This window comes from Papio anubis, chromosome 7, assembly GCF_008728515.1.
Source record: "Papio anubis isolate 15944 chromosome 7, Panubis1.0, whole genome shotgun sequence".
NCBI classification, from domain to species: Eukaryota; Metazoa; Chordata; class Mammalia; order Primates; family Cercopithecidae; genus Papio; species Papio anubis.
The window spans coordinates 116,024,546-116,050,480 of record NC_044982.1 but is presented as its reverse complement, the minus strand read 5'-3'; the positions used below and the strand labels follow the sequence as shown (position 1 = coordinate 116,050,480).

Genomic DNA, 25,935 nt, shown 5'->3' with positions numbered 1-25,935 from the left:
CCTGCATTCCTATTTACTTAAGGGGACCAACGAACAAAAATGCCAAGCCTTCCAGGAAGGACCTCACGGTATTGTTGAGCAGGATACACTCAGCAGTTGAAAGTCAAATTAGCGTGTAATCTGTTAAAATTGTTTGACCAAGGTGGGGTACCGTAAAACTTGACAAAACTTTCACTCGTGTGAGATATATTTTTACATTTGAAAGCAATCTTACCGCTGAACCAGTACTTGTTTTTCCCTGATTTATATGAAATAATATTTAAAATCACACTGCAAGGTAACTTAACTGATAAACTTTTCATTTTCTTGCTGTGTATGTAGCTCATGGCTTTTGCCAATGGTAAAGAACAGCTTTAAACCTAAAGTACCAGTGGGTATTTTCTAAACAGCTACGTAAACAATAGTGTTTTAATGTCAAATTAAACGTCGCTTATGTCATGATGTACATTTATACATTCAGTCCATATGTGGTTTAGAACACATTTTGGTGCTGAAATGTTTAGAAAACAAGTTCCTGTTACTCATGATCTATTTTATATGGAAGTTCATATGTAGTTCATCAAATTTCAAGTTAATAGATGGAGTTTTTGTTTGAAGCTTTGTCGATAATTTTGTAAGTAACTAAAATGCTAGTAATTTTATTACTTAGGATAATAAAAATAATGTAAGCAGCCTCAGGAAGTGGTCTTAACATCTGTTTCAACATTAACTCAATTGACAGGTTTTATTTTGCACAGATGAGGTGCAAGGCATGTGCTCTCTGCCTTCATGGAGTTTACAGTCTGGTATGTGGGTAGGAAAGATAGCCATCCAGCTACTAATTATATAATTAAGGAATTGTGATAAGCACTGCAAAGGAGAATAGGTTTGAGAAAGTGGGTACTGGAGTGACATAACCTAGTCTGGGTGTTAGGGTGCCTCACAAGAACTGAGATCTGAGAGGAGTGAGTAGGAGTGGAGGTGGGGAGGCTCACAGGTAATTAGTGGTGTAGTTGGGTCTAGAACATAGATCTTCTGGTTCTCGGTCTAGAGTGTTTCCTGTAAACCGCTCTGCTTCATTACAAAAGTGAAAGGAATAACTTTAATAAGGAGGGATTGGTCAGTTCTGCCATAAAACTGCGGAAGAGATCAAGAGACTGGAGAACTGAGTAAGCAGCAACTGGAACGAGCTGTCCACAGATCAGATGTCCTTTGTCAGTAGTTTTATTTTTTTTATTTTTGTAGAGTGATAGACTCACAAATCTTTTTGTAGGGGATTATAGTGAATAGATGGTAGGAGAGTAGATATGTTCAGTAGTAAAAGGTGGAGACAAATAGAGATGTGGGACAGTAGGATAAATGGAAGGTGTTGTTCTGTCTGAGGTTAGACATAGACACACGGAGGTGGAGGAAAAAGTAAAAAGTAAGGACGGGTGATAGAAAATGGTCAGCAAGGGAGGAGAGTTGGAATTGAGTAGGAACATAATCTTGTATTGTGAAGAAGGGCAGATTACTGAAAAGATACATAGGGACCTTGGGGAAGATGACGTGACAGCAGCCTGTGCAATGCAGGTCTTCTCTATTTAGAGTGAACATTCTTCACCGAGGACTCTATAGCTTCTGCCTGAACCATTTATTTCATGATGTGATTCATTGCCTTACAGGGTAGTCCATTTCTGTGTTGAATAACATCTGTTAGAAAATTTTGCTTTATACAATACATTTCACTGTAGTTTTCACCCTCCCCACCCTTCTTACATTTTTTCCTCTTTGCTTACCTTTTTCAGCATTACTCTATCTTCAGGTTAATCTCTTCTCTGATTAATTCTTCATTTGTCTTTCTGACTTTTCTTTAACTCATTAAATATTAGTATCTAAAGCTTATCTCATTTCACATACTCTGTTTGCCCTCAGTTGCCACCTGTGAGCCGAGGACTCTCTTAATTCATGCTTTCTCACATGCCACTTGCTACCTTCACTAAATAGGCATCTTAGGTTACTCAAGTTCAAAGTTAAACTCTGTGTCATCTTCCTTCGTGCTTCCTTCATCCCCGTTCTTTAAACAAGAACAAACCAGCTACTGGCCCCTGTCTCTCATGTTGGAATAATTGCATGGATTTGTCTTCTTGTGTTGCCTGCCTTGGTTATCACTGTTACCCACTTGCCCAAGCTGAGATCAAGAAGACCTCCTCTTCCCATTCCCATAGCTGATAGTTCTTTTTGCTTTTTACCTCTCAGCTATTTCTTGACTCTGAATCGGTATCTTTTCATCTTCATCCCCACGTGGGCTAACAGTAGTGACTCCATAATTAATCTCTTTGTCTGTACTGTTACCCTCCAGAAGTCTGTCCTGCTAGGATGAGCTTTCTGAAATATTTTCCTGAGCATGCCACTCTCCTACTTAAAATCTCTTACTAGTGTTCTGTAGCTTGGGTGGTAGAACTCTTTGGCGTGGAGATTGTGAGGCCCTTTGTTTTCTTTACCTCTGTTCTCCCAAACCCAATAAAGCCTCATCTCTTGTCACCCCTAACATGCACCTTGCATTGCACCACTCCAGATTAACGATGCAGCTGGAGATCTCCGTGCCTTTGCACATTCTGTTCTTCCTGTCACTTCTCACCTCGTCCACTTCTGAAACTCCTTATCTAGTCAATGAATTTTTCTCCACCAGCCCTCTCTTCCAAAGAGAGTTATGGTGACTGTTCTGTGTTCCCATAGCTTCCTGAGTACTTTTCATCTTGTATTACTTATTTTGTCTCTTCTGCTAGTCTCAACCTCTGAAGGGTTGGCTGGGTTGTCTTACTTTTGTTTCCCTAATGTAGCACTAGCATGTAGCGTAGAGAAGATAACCAGTAAATGTTTGTTGACTGAATGTTGAATTGCCTTTGTTTTTAACCCCTAGGGCCATACAGCACAAATCTGATTCCTTTATATGATGGCCTTTCACATGTCTAATCACATTTCATGTGTGCATGTTTGCATGTGTGTGTGGGCCCCCCTGCCCTTCCCCCTTATCCTCTTTATGTTAACCATCCTTAATTCCTTCGGCCACTCTTCGCATTACTTAGTTTTCAGATCTTTTGTGAGCTTGGTCATCCTCCTGGATATGTCGTAGTTTTCGTGTTTTTTAGTTTTGTCATCTTTGGAAAGATCTTTGATCTTACTGAGTCATCTAAAAGAAAAGACTGATGGCATTGCTCTGCCTGTCAGAATGAGGCACAAAAGAGATCATAGAATTCTGGGATGAATGCTCAAAGAAGATAAGAAATGTGACTGATTTTCATAAACTGTATGAAAATTAATACATGATGTGGGATAATGAAAAGATATATGTGAAGGCAGAGGATATGGAGTATGACTTATGGTTCTACAACTTCACATACATCTGTAAGTTGGGAGATATAGGCAGGCAAGAATAATACCTTACCTACCTAACTGGATTGTCAGAAAAATAAAATGTAAAATTGTTCATAAACTCTAAAGTACCATACCTGTGTAGAATGGCTTTACTGTTTCTTTGTGAACTCTAAAAATATACTATAATTCTATTAAATTATTTGGAAGTATAGATTTTTTTTTTCTTTTGGCTTAATCATTGCTGGTTTCTTATGAGTTTTTCTCTACCTCAATTAAAATATTGGGGCAACTTTAATAAATCTCATTATATGGAGGCTCTATTTAATAGTCTTTTTTCCAAACACTTTATTTTATAAGTGACTTCCATGTGATTGGGAACTATTTACCATATCATTGGTAAGTGTTTAGGCTTCTGGGTAAGGTTGCGTCAATAAGTTAGAGGAAATAACTGTAGGTAAGATCATATTGACCGGAGAGGTAAGTGAAGTGAGGAAAAGTTTTGTGTTTAAGATTTTGAAAAATCAACTTTGTCATGAACACAAGCTAGTGAAAGATGATTTTAAAACAGAGCCCAAATTTTGGATTCATTTAGAATGAGGAGAGTTTTTTTGATTCAAAAATTTTGTAAATAGTGACAAAAAAAGTCATTTAGACCCACTAGTATAATTTTGGTATATTTCTTTCTAGTTACTGCCTATCTGGCATGTTATCTTTTTACATTGTAATTATGGTGTATGTATAACTTGAAATGTTTTCCCTTGACATACCATTTTTCTTTGTTGTCACATTATCTTTAAATCATTTTGTTTTAAAAACTTATTTAAAAATACATAAATATATGTTTGTTTGCAGTCAAACAATATAAAAATACATAGAATAAAACATTTTATCACTCCTACCCACAAATTCCATTTTTTAAACCCATAAGTAACCCCTTTTAATATCTTCCCTTGCATGTGCATATGTGTGTATAGTTTTATTTTTTTACAGATAAGCAGGATCATACTACCTATTGTTTTTTCGACTTGCTTTTTCACTTAGTGTGTTGGAGATTCTTCCATGCCAGTATATACAGATTTTTCCTATAACTATTATTTAAAATGTGTATGTAATATTCCAGGGAGCAAATATAATAATAGTGGCTAATTAAAGTAGTATTTATAGAACACTCCCTGAGTTCCAGGCATTGTGCTATGCTCTTTCACATGTATTTAATCTTTTACACAGTCCTGTGAGGAAAATGGCAATTTCTTCACATTCCACAGATGAGGAAATTGAGTCTCAGATATTAAGTGCCTTGCCAAAGGTCTCACAGCCTGTCATGTGGAAAAGCTGGCATTGGAATCCAGATCTTTGCAACTTCAAAGCCTATGTTCTTTATTCCTCTGCTTTCTGCTGCTAATTGTGTATTCTCCTGTTATGGATATTGAAGTTATTTTTACTATTTTTCTGTGATAAAGAATGCTGTGATGAACATATTCTTTCTTACGGTCTTTCTATATTTTGGATTCTCACATATAGGATTGCTGGTGAAAAGTTAACTTGTGTGTGTATGTGGGAGTCAGGGTTCCATTTATTATAGAAAAGTAATGATATTAAGGGTTATACCATTGACTAGTACTTTTATAACTTTTTCAAGGTTTTACCACTTTTAATTGTGAACTGTGGGTACTTAAGGCCATATTTTAAAATGCAGATTCGTCTGTTAACTGAAAGGTTGAGCTAATTAATAAGTAATTTCAAAGATCCCTTCTACCTTCAAGTTTCTCTTACTCTGAAGTTCATAATATGGAACAGTGGGTTTGTTTCAGCTTAATAACTTCTGTTCAGTTATTGTGTTCTAACACTGATCATTTCTGGTTTTCGGATGCAAAAGTCACCTTTTTTCATTCCCTAAAGCCCAAGTTATTGTACGTCTTTATTTATTTATTTTTTTTGTAGCGGGAAGTAGGATATGATTGGAAAATCTTCTATGTTACTTGCAAATGATTGTACATGATTTTATTTTATATGTGTAAAAATAGCTTTAGTGCTGAGTTATATTGCTTCAGTGTTAAGTAATTGTGAGGTATTTTAAGATACAGTATTACCAGAAATTTAGATGCTTTCTCTTAGGCTTGGGAGGGATGTAAAGTAAATTGACCAGCTTACAGAGCTGGCTTATGTAAACAGGTTTTGATTCCCTGTTTGACTCCTTTACATAAAGAAAAAGCAGAGAGGTAAGCTGGTTATATATGTTTTATTTTACTGAATGAAGTCAGTTCTTGAATTCTGAGGAGTTAGTAGATTGGTGGTCTACAGTTCAGATTGTGTGTCTCTGCTTTTCCTTTTTTAAAGAATCCTTAGAAATAACCTTCTTTAAAATTATTTCATAGCAAGAATCCTTACATTTAACTTTTTATTAAGTCAGTTCTATAGGCAAAGCTAAGAGTTGCAGTAATTTTGGCTGGTTGCAAATATCTCTCTTTGAGGGTTAATTATGCACAAAACTGCACTGTGGAAATAAAGATGAATTGGACGTGCTTTCTGTCCTCAGGAAGCATTTGGTCTAATGGTGGAGGTGAGGTAGATATTACATAACTTGATTTGGTGAGAGAAACTGCCATTTCTGCTGTAGGTAGAAAAATACATTCTGGAATCATTGTGTTACTGTTGATCAAGGAATAGTGCTGCTTTCCCTCATAATTTTGATTCAGTATCTTTAGAGTAGTCCTAACTTAGTTTTATAAAGCCAGTAGACTAGAATTCTCAAGAAGGAGTTACATATAATTTCCTCTAAGTGATTACTGGAGTGTTTGAATGTATGAGAATGCTCATAATTGAGCCATCTGGGGGTGCAGCTACTCCCATGTTTTTTGGAAATCTGGAGATTGATCATACTGATTTTCAGAATTGATTATTGGTCAGTAATAGTAAAACTTACTGAGGAGTCCTGAGCAGAGTGAATTTTTGTAGTGATACTATGTGGAAATTGAAAACAGAATGTTTCTGTTTTTCTGCTTTAGTGGTTAAAAAAATAAAATCACCAAAATGTGTCTTTATGAGGTCTAGTTAAGATAATAGCATTATTATTTACAAATTTAGGAATAGAATAATAACAAATTATGTTTCATTTATAGTTTTTTAATTCACAGCATAACTTTAAATATAACAAGTAAAATTTGAAGATCTTTTTGGTTAATTGTTGAAAGCTTTTGAAGTTGGAGGTGGGATTACTAGTTTTTTGTTTTGTTTTATTTTGTTTTGGGACTGAGTCTCACTCTGTTGCCCAGGCTGGAGTGTAATGGTGTGATCTTGGCTCACTACAACCTTTGCCTTCCAGGTTCAAGCCATTCTCCTGCCTCAGCCTCCCAAGTAGCTGGGACTGCAGGCATTCACCACCACACCCTGCTCATTTTTTTTTTTGTATTTTTAGTAGAAACAGGGTTTCACCATATTGGCCAGGCTGGTCTCAAACTCCTGACCTCAAATGATCTGCCTGCCTCGGCCTCCCAAAGTGTTGGGATTACAGGCGTGAGCTACTGCCGTACCCGGGCAACTAGTTGTTTTAAATTTATATAGTGTTGTATATTCAAGGGATTGTGTGCAGAAATTCTTGTGGTGATAACCGTTTTATTTATTTATTTATTTTGAGATGGGCTCTCACTCTGTCACCCAGGCTGGAGTGCAGTGGCGTGATCACAGCTTACTGCAGCCTCAACCTTCCAGGCTCAGGTGATCCCCAACCTCAGCCTCCCAAGTAGCTGGGACTACAGTCATGCCTCACCATGCCCAGCTAATTTTTTTGGGTATTTTCGTAGAGACAGGGTTTCACCATATTGCCCAGGCTGGTCTCAAACTCCTGGACTCAAGCAATCCTCCCGCCTCAGCCTCCCGAAGTGCTGGGATTACAAATGTGACCCTGCACCGGCTTAACCTGTTTATTAGTTGTATCTCACCTACATAGAACTCAACCATTATGCCACCTACCTCTGGAATATAACTAAAGACTAGGGAATAAGAGAAATAATTTTCAAAGAAAATACGTATCTCAGAGTCCCAAAGGACTTTGTTCAGAGCCTATCTTTAATTCATAGGCAATTCTAACAAACAGTGTAATCTAATTTCTAAGCCTCATAGCTGATCAGAAGTAGGTAGAAGGACTATCTTGGGAAATGCCCCGTGCAGAGGAAGGTTGTGACAGTTTCAAGGAAAGATACTTAAAATAAGTGTAAGAATACAGAGATCTTCCCATAAACAGAAGTTACTGTCTCAGCCAAGTTGAGGAAAGTTTCTTTCCCTTTCCATTACTACTAATGGATATTGCCTGCCCCTGGCCTTTCCTTTTATCCTCTCCTACTGTAGATATAGTTGCTGTCTGGGAGATAGATCTTCCCTCAGAAATCTCTTGAGTCTTAATCTCCTCTCAAATTAGTAAGGGTTCAGTTTGATACCTGAGGTAGGAAGAAAGGAAATGTGACCAGGAGGGGAGGTGAGGTGGCAGGGTATGGTTCCTACCCCTCTGGCCATGACGTTTATCTTTATTAACAGCGTTACTAAACCTGATTGTTGAAACATGTATGTGGATTTTTAATTTGGGGGTAGAGTTAATTGTTGAATTTTTATTGCTAAAAATGTAACATTTCATACTACGTAAAATAAAATGTGAAATCATACACTTCAATCCTTGTTCCCAGAGAAATCACTTTTAATAACTCTGGTCTATTTTATATATACAATTATATACTTAAAATATCCAGTACATATATAACAAAGAAAGTTGGATTTTGCTGTGCATACTGATTTTTAACTTGTTTTAGGACATCTTTCCATGTGAGTGTGTATAAATTTATCAGAGTTGTTTTGATAGCCATATGAAATTGTATTTTCTGATATATCATAATTTATTTAACCAATTTCTTTTTGATGCTCCCAAGTTTTTGATTGCAAACAAATGATGCAGTGAACCCATGTTTATAAATGTCCCTATTTGTGCACATGTGCAGGTAAACCATAAAATAAGTTTGTGGATGTGGAATTGTAGGGCAAGAGGGCATGTGCATTCACATTATTTCCAGATTGTTTACTAAACAGCTGATTTACACTCCTTTGAGCAGCAAACGAGAGTGTCTGTTTCCACACATCCTTGCCAACATATTGGTTATTTTCAGACTTCTTAGTCTTTTCGCCAATTTGATAGAAGAAAAAAAAAACTCTGTACATTTGTATTTTAAAATTATTAATGGAGTTGAGCATCTTTTCAGATTTTTGTTGATGGTTTATATTGTTTCTGAGAATTTAATATTCACGTGTTTTATTCATATTTCTGTATCTTTTCTTGAATCATTGGTTCATTTATAAATATAGCTAATATGTAATTAAGAATAGGAGTGATTTAAAACTTTATAATTTGTCAAAACTTCCATGGCTGCTTGTGGTTCTTAACTTAGTGATAAGCAAATGAGTAATTGGGTTAGTTATCTGACTCCTGCTAACCACTGCTCATGCTAACCTGATGTTGATTCATAAGCTTTAAAACTGTTCTGAGGAAAAAAATTAAATATTTTATTCATTGATTTGAGTAACAAATAGGAATTGAAACATGCTGTTACCTCTTTTAAGACAGAAATAACAATTTTGGTTTGGAGTGATTAAGTTCATTTAGTCAAATACTTGAATGCCAGTTTGGCCCAAGGTACTATGGTGATTTAAAGTGGAAAGTGGATTAAGAATTCGGCAGAAGAAATAAGTTTGGAAACAATGGATATTGGTTCCATGTTGGACACCTTGAGCCTGAGATGTCAGCAGAACATCCCTGTAAAAGGAAGGATTGCAGAATTAGGGCTCAGTTGAGAAGTCTAGGCTAGAAGCTAGGCTCACAGTTTATCTGATAGAGATGATAGTTCAAGCCATAAGTGTAGTTCATGACACTTAGGAAGGAAAAAGAAAGCCTGGGGCAAAGACTTAGGCATACACCTGTAGTTGGGTTTCCAAAGGGAGGAAATGTTCCTCTGTTTACAGAAGAAGATACCACTATTAAAGCTAGGTAAGGATGTAGAATAAGAATTATATAAAATGATAAATTTCATTTTGCCTATGGAGGCTTATTGAGAAACACCTGTGTGAATAAATGAGCTAGTGCTAAAGTAATGCCACTTATTTCCCTTACCCCTGCAGGCATGTCATGGCCCCAGATTAGAACAGTAGGCAGGGAGAACGAAGGCATACAGAGCCAATTCTGAACAATTCTTTAAGTGACATATATCATAGCCACCCACTCTACTGGGCTGAAATGAACAATGAATGACTTAATATGTGTCCCTGCTTAGAACAAAGCCTGGCTTATTCATGGAATGTAAACTGTTATTATTGTTGTTTTTGTTATTGTATACTAGGTGGAGAGGCTAGCTAAAAAGACATGAAAATTAGGTAACGTGATTTTTTTGTGTTTATTTGGTGGCTATGTGTAAATAGATTGTTAAATGAGTCAGCTTGTGTTGAAGAGGATAAAGATTTGTTTAGTTTGGGATATTCAGCTGAGTTTCTTAGGACTTGAGCTGATTTTGAAGCCGTAAGTAGGGTTTTTAGATGGGCGGGCGTTTTGTTTGTTAGTTTGTTTTTTGGCCAGGAGTGTAAAATACGGAGCATTATGAGGCAAAGTAAAGGCAAAAGCAACAGAAATGTTCCATGAACTATTTCTTGTAAGGTTCATTTTTATTCTGGAGTTAATAATTTGTCATGTAGCAGAGGGGTGATGATGATGAAATCATAGCAAGATAATCTGTCATGGTAGGAAGGAAAGTGGAGATAGTGCATGTTCCAATTTTTAATGAAAATTAACTTTATCATTACGTATTTGCTTTTTAAGAGTTCATTTATTTCCTGTTAGACATTGTGGGCTTCTTTTATGAATCAGTGATTTCTCTGGAGTTTGTTCAAAGCCGGAGAAGTAAGCTTCAGGATTGTGTGTATTAGGAGGTTCTAAGGAGTTAGTGTTTGCCACTTTCTGAAGAATACTTTTAAAAAAACTCTGTAAGCTTTGTGGAAAAGTGAATTTATTTCTTCTTCAGAGTAGTTACAGTTAAGTAGAGGCATTTCTGTTTCAGAGTCAGCCTTGTCAGTCATTGAAATTTTGGGGTTAGAAATGTAGACATTGTGATGCTTGGCAGTTCCACTTTGTTCACACTTAAGATTTTAGATTTGCCTCTGTATTTGCGTAGTAGCTTGACCTTGATATAAAATTCCTGTATCATGATCTTTTTCTTTCACAGCTTGCTGGGCAGTTCTCCTTCCTGCATTTAATGCTGCATGTAATGTAATTATGTACTAGGTACTAGGTACTTGATTTCAAAAAAAATCTGTAGATTTTTGTATGTGAGTATATGATTAGGGATTTAGAAATTTCACCAGAATATGACTAGGTGGGAGATTATTCATTTTTTTAAAAAGGTGGTACATTGATGTTGTATTTTAGTTTGGCATTATCTTTAAATTCAGCGAGTGAAGTGAAAATTGCATGTTGTTGTAATTCTCTTTTAGCATACCTTAAGAAAACCCCAAGTTAGAGGCCGATATTTTCTCTCTCAATAAGTTGGTCATCGACAGTTTTTCCACTATGTTGGAAGAGATAATTTCTTTTGTTAACTACCAAATGAAGAGAAAAACTTGTATTATTGTACAGAAACTTTATTTTATTTTATTTTTTTAAACTCTGGAATTGCAGTGTGATGAGATTCTCATACTAAGACATTCTGGAGCTGAGCTCAGCTGGTGGAAGTTCATATTTGTGCTCATATGAATGGCAGGTAGAATGGCTTGTTCTATTTATATTAGTTCATATTCTCTCTCTGTCTCTCTCACTCTCATAGTTGAATTATTTTAACTTAAATGTGTGTGTGATATGACTTCTCTGTACTTTATGTACTTTTATTAAAATTAATTAATTAATTTAGAGACAGAGTCTCCCTCTGTTGCCCAGGCTGGAGTGCAGTGGTGTGATCTCAGCTCACTGTAACCTCTGTCTCTTGGGCTCAAGTGATCCTCCTGCCTCAGCCTCCCAAGTAGCTGGGACTACAGATGCACACCACCATGCCCAGCTAGTTTTTAAATTTTTTTTTGGAGACAAGGTCTTACTATATTGCCCAGGCTTGTTTTGAACTCCTGGGCTCAAGTAAATCTCCTGCCTTGGCCCCCCAAAGTGCTGGGATTACAGATGTGAGCCACTGCATTTGGCCCTGTAGTCATATATTTATGTTTGTAGCATGTGGTTAGGTTTTGTTTTCTTTTGCCTGACAGTTTTTGTCTTTTTACTAAATCATGTCTATTTAATGTAACAGTTCATATATTTGGCTTTAAACCTCCCATTTTATTATTTGTTTCTGCTTGCACTGCTTATTCTGTATTCCCCTTTCTCTCTTTTCCTGCTGTCTTTGGATTATTTTAAGTTATTCTGTATTTCCCTCTCTTTTAGCTTGCCAGTTATAATTTCTTTTACTATTCATTTAGTGTTTCCTGAATGTTTCTTTAACTTGTTTGTATGATTTCATGGACAGTGCAAGGCCTCTATAACACCTTAATTCCATTTGTCCTTCTCTTTTGTTTTTTTTTTTTTTTTTTTTTTTTTGAGACGGAGTCTCGCTCTGTCGCCCAGGCTGGAGTGCAGTGGCCAGATCTCAGCTCACTGCAAGCTCCGCCTCCCGGGTTCCCGCTATTCTCCTGCCTCAGCCTCCCGAGTAGCTGGGACCACAGGCGCCGCCCCCTCGCCCGACTAATTTTTTGTGTTTTTAGTAGAGACGGGGTTTCGCCGTGTTAGCCAGGATGGTCTCGATCTCCTGACCTTGTGATCCGCCCGTCTCGGCCTCCCAAAGTGCTGGGATTACAGGCTTGAGCCACCGCGCCCGGCCCCTCTTTTGTTTTTATGTTATGTTATTGTTGTGTATTTTGGTTCTCTGCATATTTAAGATCCATCAGATGTTATTTCATACTCACTATTCATTTAGATCTAATTATTTAAATTCATTAAGTTATTCATTTAGATTTACCCACATATTTCCTTTCTCAGTTGCTCTTCATTTATTTTTCTGCATCTCTGATCTTTCATCTGGGATCATTTCTTTCTGCCTGGAGAATATAATTTAGCATTTAGTTAGATTTGATGGAGATGAATTTTCTCAGCTTTTGTCTGTCTGAAAACATTTGTATTTCACCTTCATTTTTGGATTTTTGAGAAGAGGGTGCTGAATGTAGAATTCTAGGTAAACAGTGTATTCTTTCAGCACTTTAAATATGTTATTCCATTGTCCACTGAACTCTGTTTTTTCTAGTAAGAAGTCAGCTGTCTTATTTTTCTTCTTTTGTAAGTAATGTGCTTACCTCCCACCTTTGGCCACTTTTAAGATTTGTTCTTTAGTTATGGTTGTCAGAAATGTCACTATGATGTGCCTAGTTACGGTTTTCTTTGTATTTATCCTGCTTATTGAGCTTGTTGTAAGTGTGGGCTGATCACTTTCATCACTTTTGAAGAGTTCTTGGCTTGGCTGTTATCCTTTCAAATATTTTTTTCTGAATTAAATTCTATTGGAATTTAGTTCACTTAGACTCCCTTACATCCTTATCTCTCTGATGGGTTCAGAAAAACTATAGATTTGTAGCTTGTCTGCCCTGTTTTGGTTGTTAGGAAAACAGTAATAGTCTCTGATAAGTTTACATTCTGATTCGAGGCAGCACTCTCTATATTGAATTCTTAATTTCATTTAGTGACTTTTTCAGTTCTGTAATTTCTTTTTTTTTTTTTTTTTAAATAGTTTGCAGGTCTCTGCTGAAGTTCTCCATCTTGTATTTTTATTCCTTTAACCCACTCCATCATGTGTGTTCCCATAGGAGTTTTGCTTTTATGTCTGTTATATCACCTGATTTGGGAGGGTTTTTTTTCTTGTTCTTATTTGTGATTGAATGCCAGGTGTTGTGTATGAAAAATTATCTATATTATCTGGATGATACTGCCTTCTCCCAGAAAGGATTTACCTTTGCTTCCGGTAGGTGGTTATGCTGGAGGTACTAACAGTCCCATACCACATTACGCAGGGATTGAGGTGATTTAAAATTAGGCTTTAGACTCTATAAGTTGAAATAGTTTAGATATACCTTTAGTTCTTGGATGTAGCCCTTTGAGGTTCTGATCCACAGTTTAAGGGGTCTGCCCTCCCTCTTGGCAGGCCCTCACTCCAGTGTTGGTCCCCTTTGGGCTTGAGTCTGTCAAAAGCGTTGCTCATCTCAGCCTCTTCAGCAGTAGCCTTTAGAATCTGCTGATAGCTCTAGGCCAAAAGGAGCCCCACATACCAGATTTGTCCCTTTGGTTTTTCTTTCTTTTTGGATTTTGGTTCCTCAATTCCTCATTGCCTTGATTGCCTTTACACAGATATTTTGTGTTTTGTCTAGTTTTTTTAGTTATTCTCAGTGGGAGAATTGGTCTAAACCGTCTACTGTATCATTCCTGAAAGCTGAATTCTCTCAATGCCTCTTTCATAATTTCTGTTATTTGTGTTTTATGATAAATTTTCAAGTTTGTCTGGTTTTTTCATCATGTGCAATCTGCTGTTTGTTGTCCCAATTGTATTTCTTTGGAAAATTATTGAGTAGTTTTGTAGCCGAAAGCAATCTCCCTGATTTCAGGTTGTTCTCTTTTCATATACACAGTATTCTTTTAAGTTTCTTTAGGATTTCTATAATTGGGATTTCTGCAGTTGGGAATTCTAATGATATTCTGAAATATGTTTCTCTCTGTAAGTTTTCCAGGGAAAATTTTTGCTTCAGTTGATAGAACAATCATTCTTTTAGCGTCTAGGTCTTTTCAAGTGTCTATGGTGACCATGATGATATGATGATGTCTATATATATTCAGTATTGCTGGTTGAAATGGATGCTTTTCAAGCTTGTGTGGGTTCCTCTTCTAATATTTCAGGTATAGGTGAAAGAAGAGAAATTTTTAGATTTGCTACCATTTAACAGTTTGATTGACATTCCTAGATTATTGGTTTAACAGAATGATCTACATTCCTTTATCATTGGTCTGGTGGTTTGCAGGGAGTAGGGGCAAGATATAGCCAGGTAACTGTGAGACAGGGAGGTTTACTGCTAACGCATTGTTTGCAATGCTGAAATTCAAAAACGGAACATTCAGGGCTGGTAATCAATTTTGGAGCTAGCTGTGGCAGCCTCCTCTATTCGTTTTTGTCCCCTTGCCCCTGCTTTTTTTTGAGACAGAGTCTCACTACACCCAGGCTGGAGTGCATTGGTGCGTTCTTGGCTCACTGCAACCTCTGCCTCTTGGGTTCAAGTGATTCTTGTGCCATAGCCTCCCAAATAGCTGGGATTACAGGTGTGTACCACCACACCTAACTAATTTTTGTATTTTTAGTAGAGATGGGGTTTTGCCGCATTGGCCAGCTTGGTCTCGAACTCCTGACCTCAAATGATCCACCTGCCTTCGCCTCGCAAAGTACTGGTATTACAGGTGTGAGCCACTGCACCTGGTCTGTTTCTGTCCCTTATCTCTAATCCTCAACATGAGTGCTGAACCACATGCTTTGCTAGCCTTTTTTCTTGGAGCTATCATGGGTCCATCCACATAATGCTTGTCACTATTCTGTGATTTCCAGTGGAGGTACAGATTTTCCCCCCGGTGTTTTTATTTATTAATTTTTTAAAAATTTGTTTAGTTATTTTAGTGGATATTAAGCTGAGGTGTTGGTGGGCATTGGTTAAATGCATGAGCTTAGTTTTGCCATCTTGAACTGAGAATCTACCCTGGGTATTTTTTTTTGTTCTCATTTGGTTTAGTTTGATGTCTGATCCAATTAAAAAGAATATTTTTTTTTTAACTTTTATGTACATTTAGATTAAAATTCTGCAATCACTGAAGGACTGTGCTAGGCTAGTTAACTCCCGACCAATGGAAACCCTTTGATAGAGTGGGGCTTTTTGATTTTTTGTTTGTTTTTGAGACAGGATCTCACTCTCACCTAGGCTGGAGTACAGTGGGGTAATCACAGCTTACTGCAGCCTTGACCTCTTGGGTTCAAGTGATCCTCCCCCCTCAGCCTCCCAAGTAGCTGGGACTACAGTCATGTGTCAGCATGGGCTAATTTTTATATTTTTTTTGTAGAGACAGGATTTTGCTATGTTGCCCAGCTGGTCTTAAACTCCTGGGCTTAAGCGATCCTCCCATCTTGGCCTCCCAAAGTGCTGGGATTATAGGCTTGAGCCACTGAGCACAGCCGAGTAGGGGCATTTTTTATTCAACAGACATTTTCATGATTGCCAACTGTGTTTTGAGGCAGTACCAGATTTTGGGAGTACAGATGTCGGCAAGTTCTTTGATCTTACATACCTATTATTGAGGCAGAGATACCTTTCTCTGAGGCCAAGAGACATTTTTTTTTTTTTTTTTAAAGAGAGAGAACCAGTGTCTGTTCAGAATTTTTGTTTTTTAACCCATTAGTTAGATCGTTGAATATAAATGAATATATAAACCTTGATAATAGTTTTTATGTCTATAGAAAATATTCTAGTTAAAATCTTATCTGTCATTTCAGTTGAATTACTCATTTTTTATAGTAAATTTCAGTTTATTCTGTGACTAGATGATTATATCAATTAAGGGTTTATGTTTATATATATATACACACACACACGTATATATACACATACACATATATATAAATTACCCATGTTACACATATTTGGAAAGTAGGATAGTATGGATTTTATGGCCTTTTTATTTTTTAATTTATTAAATAAGGGATTCAGAGTTTAGTAAGGTGGGTAGGACATAAGACAGAAAAGTAGAGGCATTATATATTCAATTTTACTTAAAGGAAGAAGAGTTAGCAGTCTGCTTCCACCTTAAATCTAGAGTTTGCTAGTCAGGAAATAATGCTTTGGAAGTGGTTTGACAGATTGAGTGTGGTATAAGGAATTGGGAAAAAGCAGGCAACTGGGGCCAAAGAGTAGATTGTAAAGGAAAATGGCTAGCTTCAATATGTAGTCATGGGGAAAACAAGGTTATATCTGTTAGAGGCATAAAATACTCTGTACAGAGAGTTGGTTGTCTTCATTTTATATCCAACAAGAATAGTACAATTTAGGGAAAGTTATTAAATTGAACCTTTTGGACTAATGCTTTGTCATGATGTAGGTTAATTTCCCTCATATGTTGTTCATCCTAGGTCATGTATTTTATTTGTAATATTATAAAGTTGATATAAAAAATACACTTGATGCCAGATTTTCAGTTTTTAATGCAGTGGCTTTCACACTTGTTCAGGTGTTAGAACATCTGGAAGTAGTGGTATACTATGAGAGATATCATGAACTGTATTTTAATTACATGAAACAAATGAAGTATAGTTTTACTAGCTGTACATATAACTCATGTGAATGTAACTCAACTCAATAGAAATATTTAAGGAGCATTTGTTATGTATCATAAAATGCCTAATTTTATGATGAAAGTGAATCATGGAAGAGCTAGAAGAAAATAGAAAAGAGATTTTTAAAAAGCCTGTCGATGGTATATACAGTAATCTCCCCTTATCAATGGGAGATACATTCCAATATCCTAGTAGATGCCTGAAACCATGAAAATTATCAAATCTATCTATACCAGTTTTTTCCCCTGTACATACATATGACAAAGTTTAATTTATAAATTAGGTACTGTAAGATATTAATAATAAACTAGAACAGTTATGACATTATATTGTCATAAAAGTTATGTGAATGTTCTGTCTCTCTTGTCTCACAGATTATCTAAATATTTTCATACCATGGCTGACTATGGGTAACTGAAACTGTAGAAAGTGAAACCATGGAAAGCAAAACCGTGGATAAGGAGGGACTGCTGTAATATCTTTTAAGATTATATCTTCAGTAGGGGCTGGTTGCCTTAGCCATTGGCAGCGTACTTAAGTGATTCTTTTTGAAAAAATTTAAAAAAAAGTTTTTTTAGAGACAGGATCTCACTCTGTCACCCAGGCTGGAGTGCAGTGGCATGATCATAGCTCACTGTAGCCTTGAACTCCTGGGCTCAAGGAATCTTCCCACCTCAGCCTCGTGAGTAGCTTGGACTACAGGTGGATGCTACCACACCTGGCTAATTTTAAAATTTTTTATAGAAGCTGAGTCTTGCTATGTTGCCCAGGCTGTCTGGAACTCCTGGCCTCAAGAGATCTTCCTACCTTGGCCTCCCAAAGTGCTGGGATTCCAGGCATGAACCACTGTGCCTGGCCCTAAGCGATTCTTTACGTGTAGTTACTACTCTCAGGTCATCATTACACATCTACTGAGAGAAAATTTGTGGTTCTGGGGCCTGGAAATCTGAATTTTGAGAAGCATTTGGTGGATTTTGTATTCACAAAGTTTGATAAACATTTTTTAAATGCTGATTAAAAAGACAGGATATTGCTTCATAATTTAAAAGAAACAGTGTTGGAGAATGAACTTCTCCAAGGAAAAATGTAATTTACGTATGATGGGGTAGTTGCTATTTATTCACTTGGGTTGTTTTTTGTTGTTGTTGTTGTTTTTGTTTTGAGACAGGGTCTCACTCCATCACCCAGGCTGGAGTGCAGTGCTGCCATCACAGCTCACTGCAGCCACGACCTTGTAGGCTGAGGTGATTCTTCCACCTCAACCTCTCAGTGGCTGCGACTACCATGCTTGGCTAATTTTTTTTATTTATTTGTAGAGACAGGGTTTTGCCATGTTGCCTAGGCTGGGCTCAAACTTCTGGGCTCAAATGATCGGCCCACTGTGGCTTCCCAGAGTGCTGGAATTACAAGTGTAAGCCACCACACCTGGCCCACTTTTGTTTTAAGAAATGTCTTTATAACTGTCTATTGAAAAGAATTGCCATTTCTCTAAAAGTCTTCTAGTTGTTTTTCCATGGAAATGATCATACTGTGTCTGATGGCTTTTAATTTAATTATTATTATTATTTTTGAGATGGAGTTTTGCTCTTGTGGCCCAGGCTGAAGTGCAGTTGGTCCGATCTTGGCCCACTGCAACCTCTGCCTCCCGGGTTCAAGCAATTCTCCTGTCTCAGCCTCCTAAGTAGTTGGGATTACAGGCATGTACCACCACATTCAGCTAATTTTTGTGTTTTTAGTAGAGACAGGATTTCACCATGTTGGATAGGCTGATCTCGAACTCCTGATCTCAGGTGATCTGCCTGCCTCCCAAAGTGCTGGGATTACAGGCGTAAGCCACCGTGCCCAGCTGGCTTTTAATTTTTTTTTTTTTTTAACTGTGAAATGTCATTAGAATTTGGATTATATGTAATAACTGAAAGATTCAGAGTTATAATTTTTAGAAGTTTTAGTTTTGCTTTTTTAACTGACTCAACTGTTGGAAGCAGGAACATAAATGGAAAGGTCATCTGAAAGTCTCATGTATATAAGCTTTTTCTAACTCTCCAAAACAAGGTGAATTTCAGACAAGTTCAGTAAACCTTTATTGAGTACATGTTGCATGCCAGGCTCTATGTTGGGACCATGAGGATGATTAAAACTTACATCCTATCCTGGTAAAGTTCACACTCTTGTGGGAATGAGATGGGGAAGGAGCCAGGTGACAGCCAGGTGTGGTAGCATCCACGTGTAGTCCAAGCTACTCCAAGCACATGTGAACAAGCCATTTGTGCTTTGCCTAACTTCAGTGAATTTAAAAGGTTATTAAACTGACCATCATAATACATGAAGAAAAAGTGTGTGTGTGCGCACGTGCGTGGAGGTAGGGTCGTGGTCGTGATGGTGATGCTTCACACTTCGGCTGTTGTAGTAGCCTAGGTAGTTTACAGAGATAAATTAGATTAGCATGATGGTGGTGTAGAGAAGTGCATGGAATAGAAAGATATTTAGGTGATAAAGTAGAATTTGGTGATGGATTGGATATGGTGGTGAGGGAGAGGGACATGTCAAAGATGATTCCTAAGGTTCTTTAGGATTTGCATAGCAGGATGGTGGGTGATGATATCTTTTACTGGGAAAGAACTAAGTTTGGGGGGCAAGAAGAGCATGCGTTTAATTTTGGACATTATGAATTTGATACGCCTTTGTGATGTCCAGGGGCAGTAGTTACAGTCTGGAGTGTGATGGAAGACATGGGCTATAGATTTGTGAGTCATTTGCTTAGAATGTGGTCGAATTGAGAAAGATGGGGTATTATAAGACAGAGAAGTGAGCGGAGAAGTAGGAGGAAAACCAGGAAAAAGTTGTATCATAGGAACCAAGGAGGAGAGTATCTGATTCTGCTGGCAGAATTAAGTATGGTGAGGATTGGAGAGTCTTTTGCATTTACCTGTCAGTCACTGTTGACCTTGCTGACAGCTGTAGATGGAATTTGGAAGCAGGTTGAGGGACAAGTGGAAAGGGAGGAAATGAAGACTGAAAAGTTCCAGAAATTTAGCCATGATGGAGATGACTGAATGTAGTGGTTGAGGTCTCATGAGTTGGGTGTGTGTGTGTCTATGTTTAATGGATGAGATTCTGGAGCATATTTAAAAATGGAAGGCTCTATTTGAGCGGGATAGTTTAAGTATGCAAGGAAAATGGGATAACTGATAGTGTTAAGTTTCCTGGGAAGGTTGGGAGAACACGGCGTTTTGAGCACAAGTAGAAAGATTTGCATTCAACTCATTGTAGGAGAGAGAACTCTCCTTTCACAAGAGGGAAGGAACTAAGAACAGATGAATATTATTGTTTATGACACAGTGAGGCCTTTTGCTGTGTGTGATAAGCAGGAAATGGTTTTCAGGAGTGTTGGGGAATTGGTTGACCAGATAGGTAGGATTACTATTACCAGAACTAATGTGAGAATGTACCATACTAGGAGATTTAACAGGATTGTAAATTATATGGGAATAGTATTTTCTGTGCCTTTTCCCCCTCATCTGCCAGGCGTCAGTGAGCCCATTGGAGACTGTAGATTCCCAGTAAGTATTTACTCTAGAATCTTAAATGAAAAATGCATAAACAGTAGCTACTCTTGTCTGACTTGAATTTTGTGGACTAATGATAGAATTAATAAGTGAAGGAGGTCTCTTACTATTAAAACAGTGTTTAATTCACCATTTCAACAAATCTCTCCCTGCAGCCTACTAAACTTGTTCTTTAATTAAGTACCGATTTACACAGCAGATTTTACTCATTTGAGGACTCCAGTCATGTCTAAACAGATAAAGGTATCAGCTCAGGCATAGTTCAGGTACATTGTAAATGAAATCAGAATTGTTCTGCAGGGTAATTCAGTTTTTGGGGCTGGGGAATGCAAGCGCTGTAACACCAGGCTGCTTGGAGTGCAGTGGCTGGCTGTCTCGGCTCACACATCCAGCGCCTCGGGTTCCTTGTCTCCTGCCTCAGCCTCCGAGTAGCTGGGACTACAGAAATACCGCATGACTAGTTCTTTTTGTATTTTAGTAGAGATGGGGTTTCCTGCCGTTAGCCAGGATGGTCTCGATCTCCTGACCTCGTGATCCACCCGCCTCGGCCTCCCAAAGTGCTGGGATTACAGGCTTGAGCCACCGCGCCCGGCCGGTAATTCAGTTTTAGACATCCATTTCTAAAAACGTGCTCTGTCTGAAAATGGAGGCCTTAATAACCAATTTCTCATTATTCAGAGGCTAATTATCTAGTTTATTTATCAAGATTAGGCAGTCACCTTGTTTTTCACTCCTTTCTAATCTCTCTGGCCATTTTGTTACTCTAAACTCATGAGTAAGATAAGGAGAAGAAAAACAGAGAATGTACATAAATTAATGGCTAAACTGAAGTGTTCCTTTGCATGTTTCATTTTCTTATGCTTTATTTGTGTGGCTTATTCGAAGCTGTCAGAAGTGACTTCATATAATATCATATAGTGTAATAAAATGGGTTTTTGATGTGTGAGGATACCCTCATGTTATTTAGATTATGGACACAATTAACAATTCCAGACAGACAGAATTATTTTCTCATATCTGAAGTAGTATAGGCACATGGCCCTTTATGGGAGGGGGGCAGGTCTTCTCTGTGTGCCCAGTTTTCACACCCCTCTCCTGCATGACTCTCCCCTTTCTGTCAGTCTTACCCCAGGAGTCCCTGGCCTCCTTCCTCTCCTTGACACTGTTTGCTTTGCAAGCATATGAAATACTGGCACCCTGTGACCAGGGTAGACTACGGCCAGGGTCGGGGTGCAGGAGCCAGATGGAGAAATTCAAATTATGATCATGAGAAAATGTTCCTCTAGGTAGTGGCCGTACTTTTATCTCTGTATCCTTAGGACGTAACACAGTGCCCGGCATATAATATGTCTCCAGAAATATTTTGTTTTTGAATTAAAGACTATTTCAAAATTACAGAGTCATAGGGGGAATCATTTAGTTTATCTTTGTGCTTTTATAGATGAAAAAAGTGAGGCTTAGATTCATAGCAACTATTTACGTTCCTCTGACATGACCAATTATGCTTTAGACCGTACAAAGAGGTAAGTGAATATGATATACAATTCCAACCTTCTAGGAGTCCCAAGTTAAATAGAAAGTCCAACAGCCTTTTATCTAGCAGGAATTTTTGTGGGGGTGGGAAAGGGACAGAGGGGAGGATGTGATGGTGTGCTTTGTTTTGGTTTTGGTGCCTGTATTTGCTTGATACTGTGTTATGGCAGGTACAGAGTTGCATAATGCATAGCTTTTGCCTTTAAGGAACTTGTCTAATGTAACCTGAGACAACATAATAAGAATCAGTATGTCTCAAAGCAGTGTATGATTAAATGCTAGATGAGCGGTGCACTTATATATATGCCAACTTTATAAAATGAAAAAATGCTAATGATCCATCATGAGGCAGACATGCACTTTCAGTTGCTATTCTGAAAGTGGGAACAGATTGGACTTGGGGAAACTCTGCGTCTGGAAGTACAAGTTGATAATTATTGTCCATTTGATAGAGACACTGGAAGGGTGTCAGTGTAAACACTGGCCATGTGAAGATTGAGCCTGTTAATGGTTTCTTTTGTATCATAGGATGCCATGTCACCAACTAGGGCATTCTGCCCAATCAGTTGAGCCGAATAGTGCTGTCCTATTATGTTTTATCTGTGTACTTGTCAGAATTTGTGAATACTAGAATTGTTTTAACTGGAAGAGGACCCCCAAGATCATCTGCTTCAACCCCTTTCTTCCTCTGTTTTCCAGAGAGGTTGCACTTTACTTGAGCTGTGACTAGGAATATGCCACATTCTTTTGTAAGTTGTAACCAATTTTTATCTGTTTTGAATTTCCTTTTTTTGCTAAGCTTTAGCACAAAGTTCACCAGGTATTGAATGAATGTCTCATATCTGCAATAATTTAGGGAACAGTTGAGCATGGAAGGAGAGAATAGAAATAAGGGGAGGGAGATGGTGAAATAATGTTTCCATTGGAATTAGTGGAAGTACAAAGGACCAAGAATTAAGGCGCAGCTCAGATCTCCCTTTTGTCTACTTTTGGTTTGTGATGATATGACATTGCCTGCGGACAGCCACGATGAATATTTTCATTTTTATTAATAGCAATATGGGGGCATGAATAGATTCTGTGATATTTTTAGATACACAGAGGCTGTGAAGACAATGACATTTAGTATATAATTTTTACCCTGCCCTTAAGGTGTTTGTAATCTAGTTGAGAGGTGCTACCTTCAAAAGGTTTACAATCTGAATGGAGATTGAAGGACCTAAGTAAGTTAAGTAACAATGTCATATCTCTGTTCTTTCTGCTAAATGGATGCTACTTACTGTTTTCCCAGTTTCTAGAAGAGTGCCAGGCCCATAGCTGATTTTCAGTAAGTATTAGTTGTATAGATAAAGAGAAGGTACTGACAGTAAGCATGGGAGGACCTCTGAGTGGTGTGGCATTTGGAGAAGGCCTGGAATCTTGTACAGTGCAAAGCTTATGTAACTTCATTCTAATATTTCCAACTCCCCTGACCTCAGCATGTTCTCCCTGCCCACGTCCTCACACCCCAAAGCAGTCCCTCTTCTTTCGTTAACTGATTTTTTTCTTTGGAAGCAAGCCTGATCTTTCTCATATTTATTTTGCTACTGCTCAGGCTACCTTCTTTTCTTATCTCTACCTTTCCTCTTTCTCACAACATTGCTGTTCCTCTTCAAGGATTTAGAAGGATCATGCTTTGGTTTATAAGACAACTGTGTTTCTTAGGTCTGTCTTCTCTCCAGGGATTATTGTAGGAGGTAAGGCACTTTCTGTGGAAGAACTGAGTTATCAGAAAAAGTTCAGAAACATATTCTGTGATTATTAAGAGGAAAACTGTAGGATAGGTGATACCTTATAATAGCATAGCAGTTTTTTAAAAATTATTTATTTATTTATTTATTTTGAGACAGAGTCTTTCTCTGTCGTCCAGGCTGGAGTGTAGTAATATGATCTCAGCTTACTGCAACCTCCGCCTCCCAGGTTCTAGTGATTCTCCTGCCTCAGCCTCCTGAGTAGCTTGGGATTACAGACACCCACCACCGTGCCCAGCTGATTTTTGTATTTCTAGTAGAGATGGCGTTTTGCCGTGTTGGCCAGGCTGGTCTTGAACTCCTGGCCTCAGGTGATCCACTGGCCTCGGCCTCCCAGAGTGCTGGGATTACAGGCGTGAGCCACTGTGCCCGGCCTAACATAGCAATTTTTGAGCTACATTTTCAGGTTGTCATAACTGCATTCTAATTGGCTGCATATTTTTAAACACAAATTAAACTAGTTATGTTCTCCACCCTCCTCAATTTTGGCAGTATAAAGGCCTGTTTCACAGAGAACACATAAACAAGTAAGTACAAGGAAGCTTGTGTGAATGAAGTTCTGCTGTACAGCTCAGTGACTTTCTCTGATTTAAGATGTGGCTCTTGGCAATTTCGAATAGTTTGTGTTCTCTGAAGGAGAAGTCCAGTCTATTTAACTGTGTTTAGCAAAAACTAATTATGATTCTCTGATGGGAAATAGATTCTCAGACTCATTTATTCATTCAACAAGCATTTATTGAGCAGCTATGTGTGAGGCACTGTGCTAGGTAATGGGAAAAATAAGTTATCAGTCTAACAAATGGCATATCATATGTAAAAATAATACTGCTGAGTAGAAGGTGATATAGGCTGTAAAAGGGGTGCCGAGTGCTTTGGGTTTTCTAAAATTGAGAAGGTTACTTCCATGAAGTAACTCAGTGTAAGCTTTATGGGATGATAGAATTTGATAGATCTTGAAGGCTGGGCACATGGTTCCTCTCCGTTGTGCAGGTTGTTGGCCCTGGCTTAGCAGTGGATATAGACCTACGGCGATGGGAAGCGGGAGAGGAAGTATAATGAGCAAACATCTAGAAGTAGGAAAGCATTGGTGATATGGGCAACAGAAAGTCATTTACTTGGAGGTTTAGGGTGGTGATGTGAAGTGGCACAAGAAAGGGATAGAAAAGAAGTGTCCTTGATCTAACAATGGTGTATACTGTGAATTCGAAGAGTGGGTTCAGTCTAGGCTATTTACCCAACTTGGTGTTTCATGGACCATTTTTCTTCTAATTGGTAGAGTAGTAGTTTTATATTGGGGAAGGAGAAAGTGTTCCCTGTTCAGATAAGCTAGAGAATCCCTGCAGGAGAAGCAGTGAGAAGGATATTGACTTTGTAGAATGTTTTCTGTGATACACTGTATTCAATTGTGTTGCCGTATTAAACACAGTGGATGTTTGAGTGTTCTGTAGATTTTTATCCCCTGAAATTTGTTGCAGTTTTCATGCTGATGTCTTCAAGGATGATTCAGGAGGAGCAGTATAGGTGACTGGTCTAGTTTCGTTTCCCAACCCCAGTCTACAAACGGCTCTCTATTTACCTAAAACAATGGCAGTGTGCCCTACCGTCCTGCTAAATAAGAGGTCTGACACACAGTAAAGTGTTACTGAAAGGTTTTAGGGACACTGAGGTGTAGGGTGTGGCACGGGCATCCGGGCATCCGTTTGTTGCACAGATACAGTAGATGCTCTGTGTTTCTATTGAGTTAACATACAGTTGGCTGTATTTTCCTTGTATCTTTCTGCAGATTTCTTCTTCATGCCTCCTCACTAGCAGCGCTGGGTCTTGGGGACCTTAGGCAAGTTGGTTAACCTCTCTGTGCTTTAGTTTTCTCATGTGTAAAGCACTATGTGCTGGAGACTTTTAAAAAGTATGTTTATATAATAAGTCATTTAATCTGTGGTTTTATACCTAGTAAATGACAAGCAGGAATTTGAACTCAGACCAGGCTCTTAACCAGCTTGCTGCATTACGAAATACTAAACAGTGTGGTTTTCCCTCCTGGAATTCCCTTCCTCTCTAAAGTGCATTATCTCTTATACCGTTTGTTTAGTCAGACTACTTCCTCTATTTCAAAGAGAAAGGAAAGAAGCTCTTTTTTAATTGTTCAGAGTTGTGTATGGCAGAGAGAATGCCCAAATAGATTTTGTTTTGGAATCTTATTGTTACTGGTTTTTTACTGCCCCACATCCTTAGCTCCAAAGAGCGTGGAGGATTTACTGTGAAGTTTGGCGTGTATTGTAGGCTATTATGTCATACAATAGG

General features: G+C 38.0%; 1 protein-coding gene across 8 annotated transcripts in view; it reads left to right on the top strand.

Annotated features, from left to right (window-relative positions):
• Positions 1 to 25,935, top strand: part of NEO1 (neogenin 1) — a 266,759-nt gene that overhangs the window by 1,170 nt on the left and 239,654 nt on the right. The window lies entirely within an intron of this gene.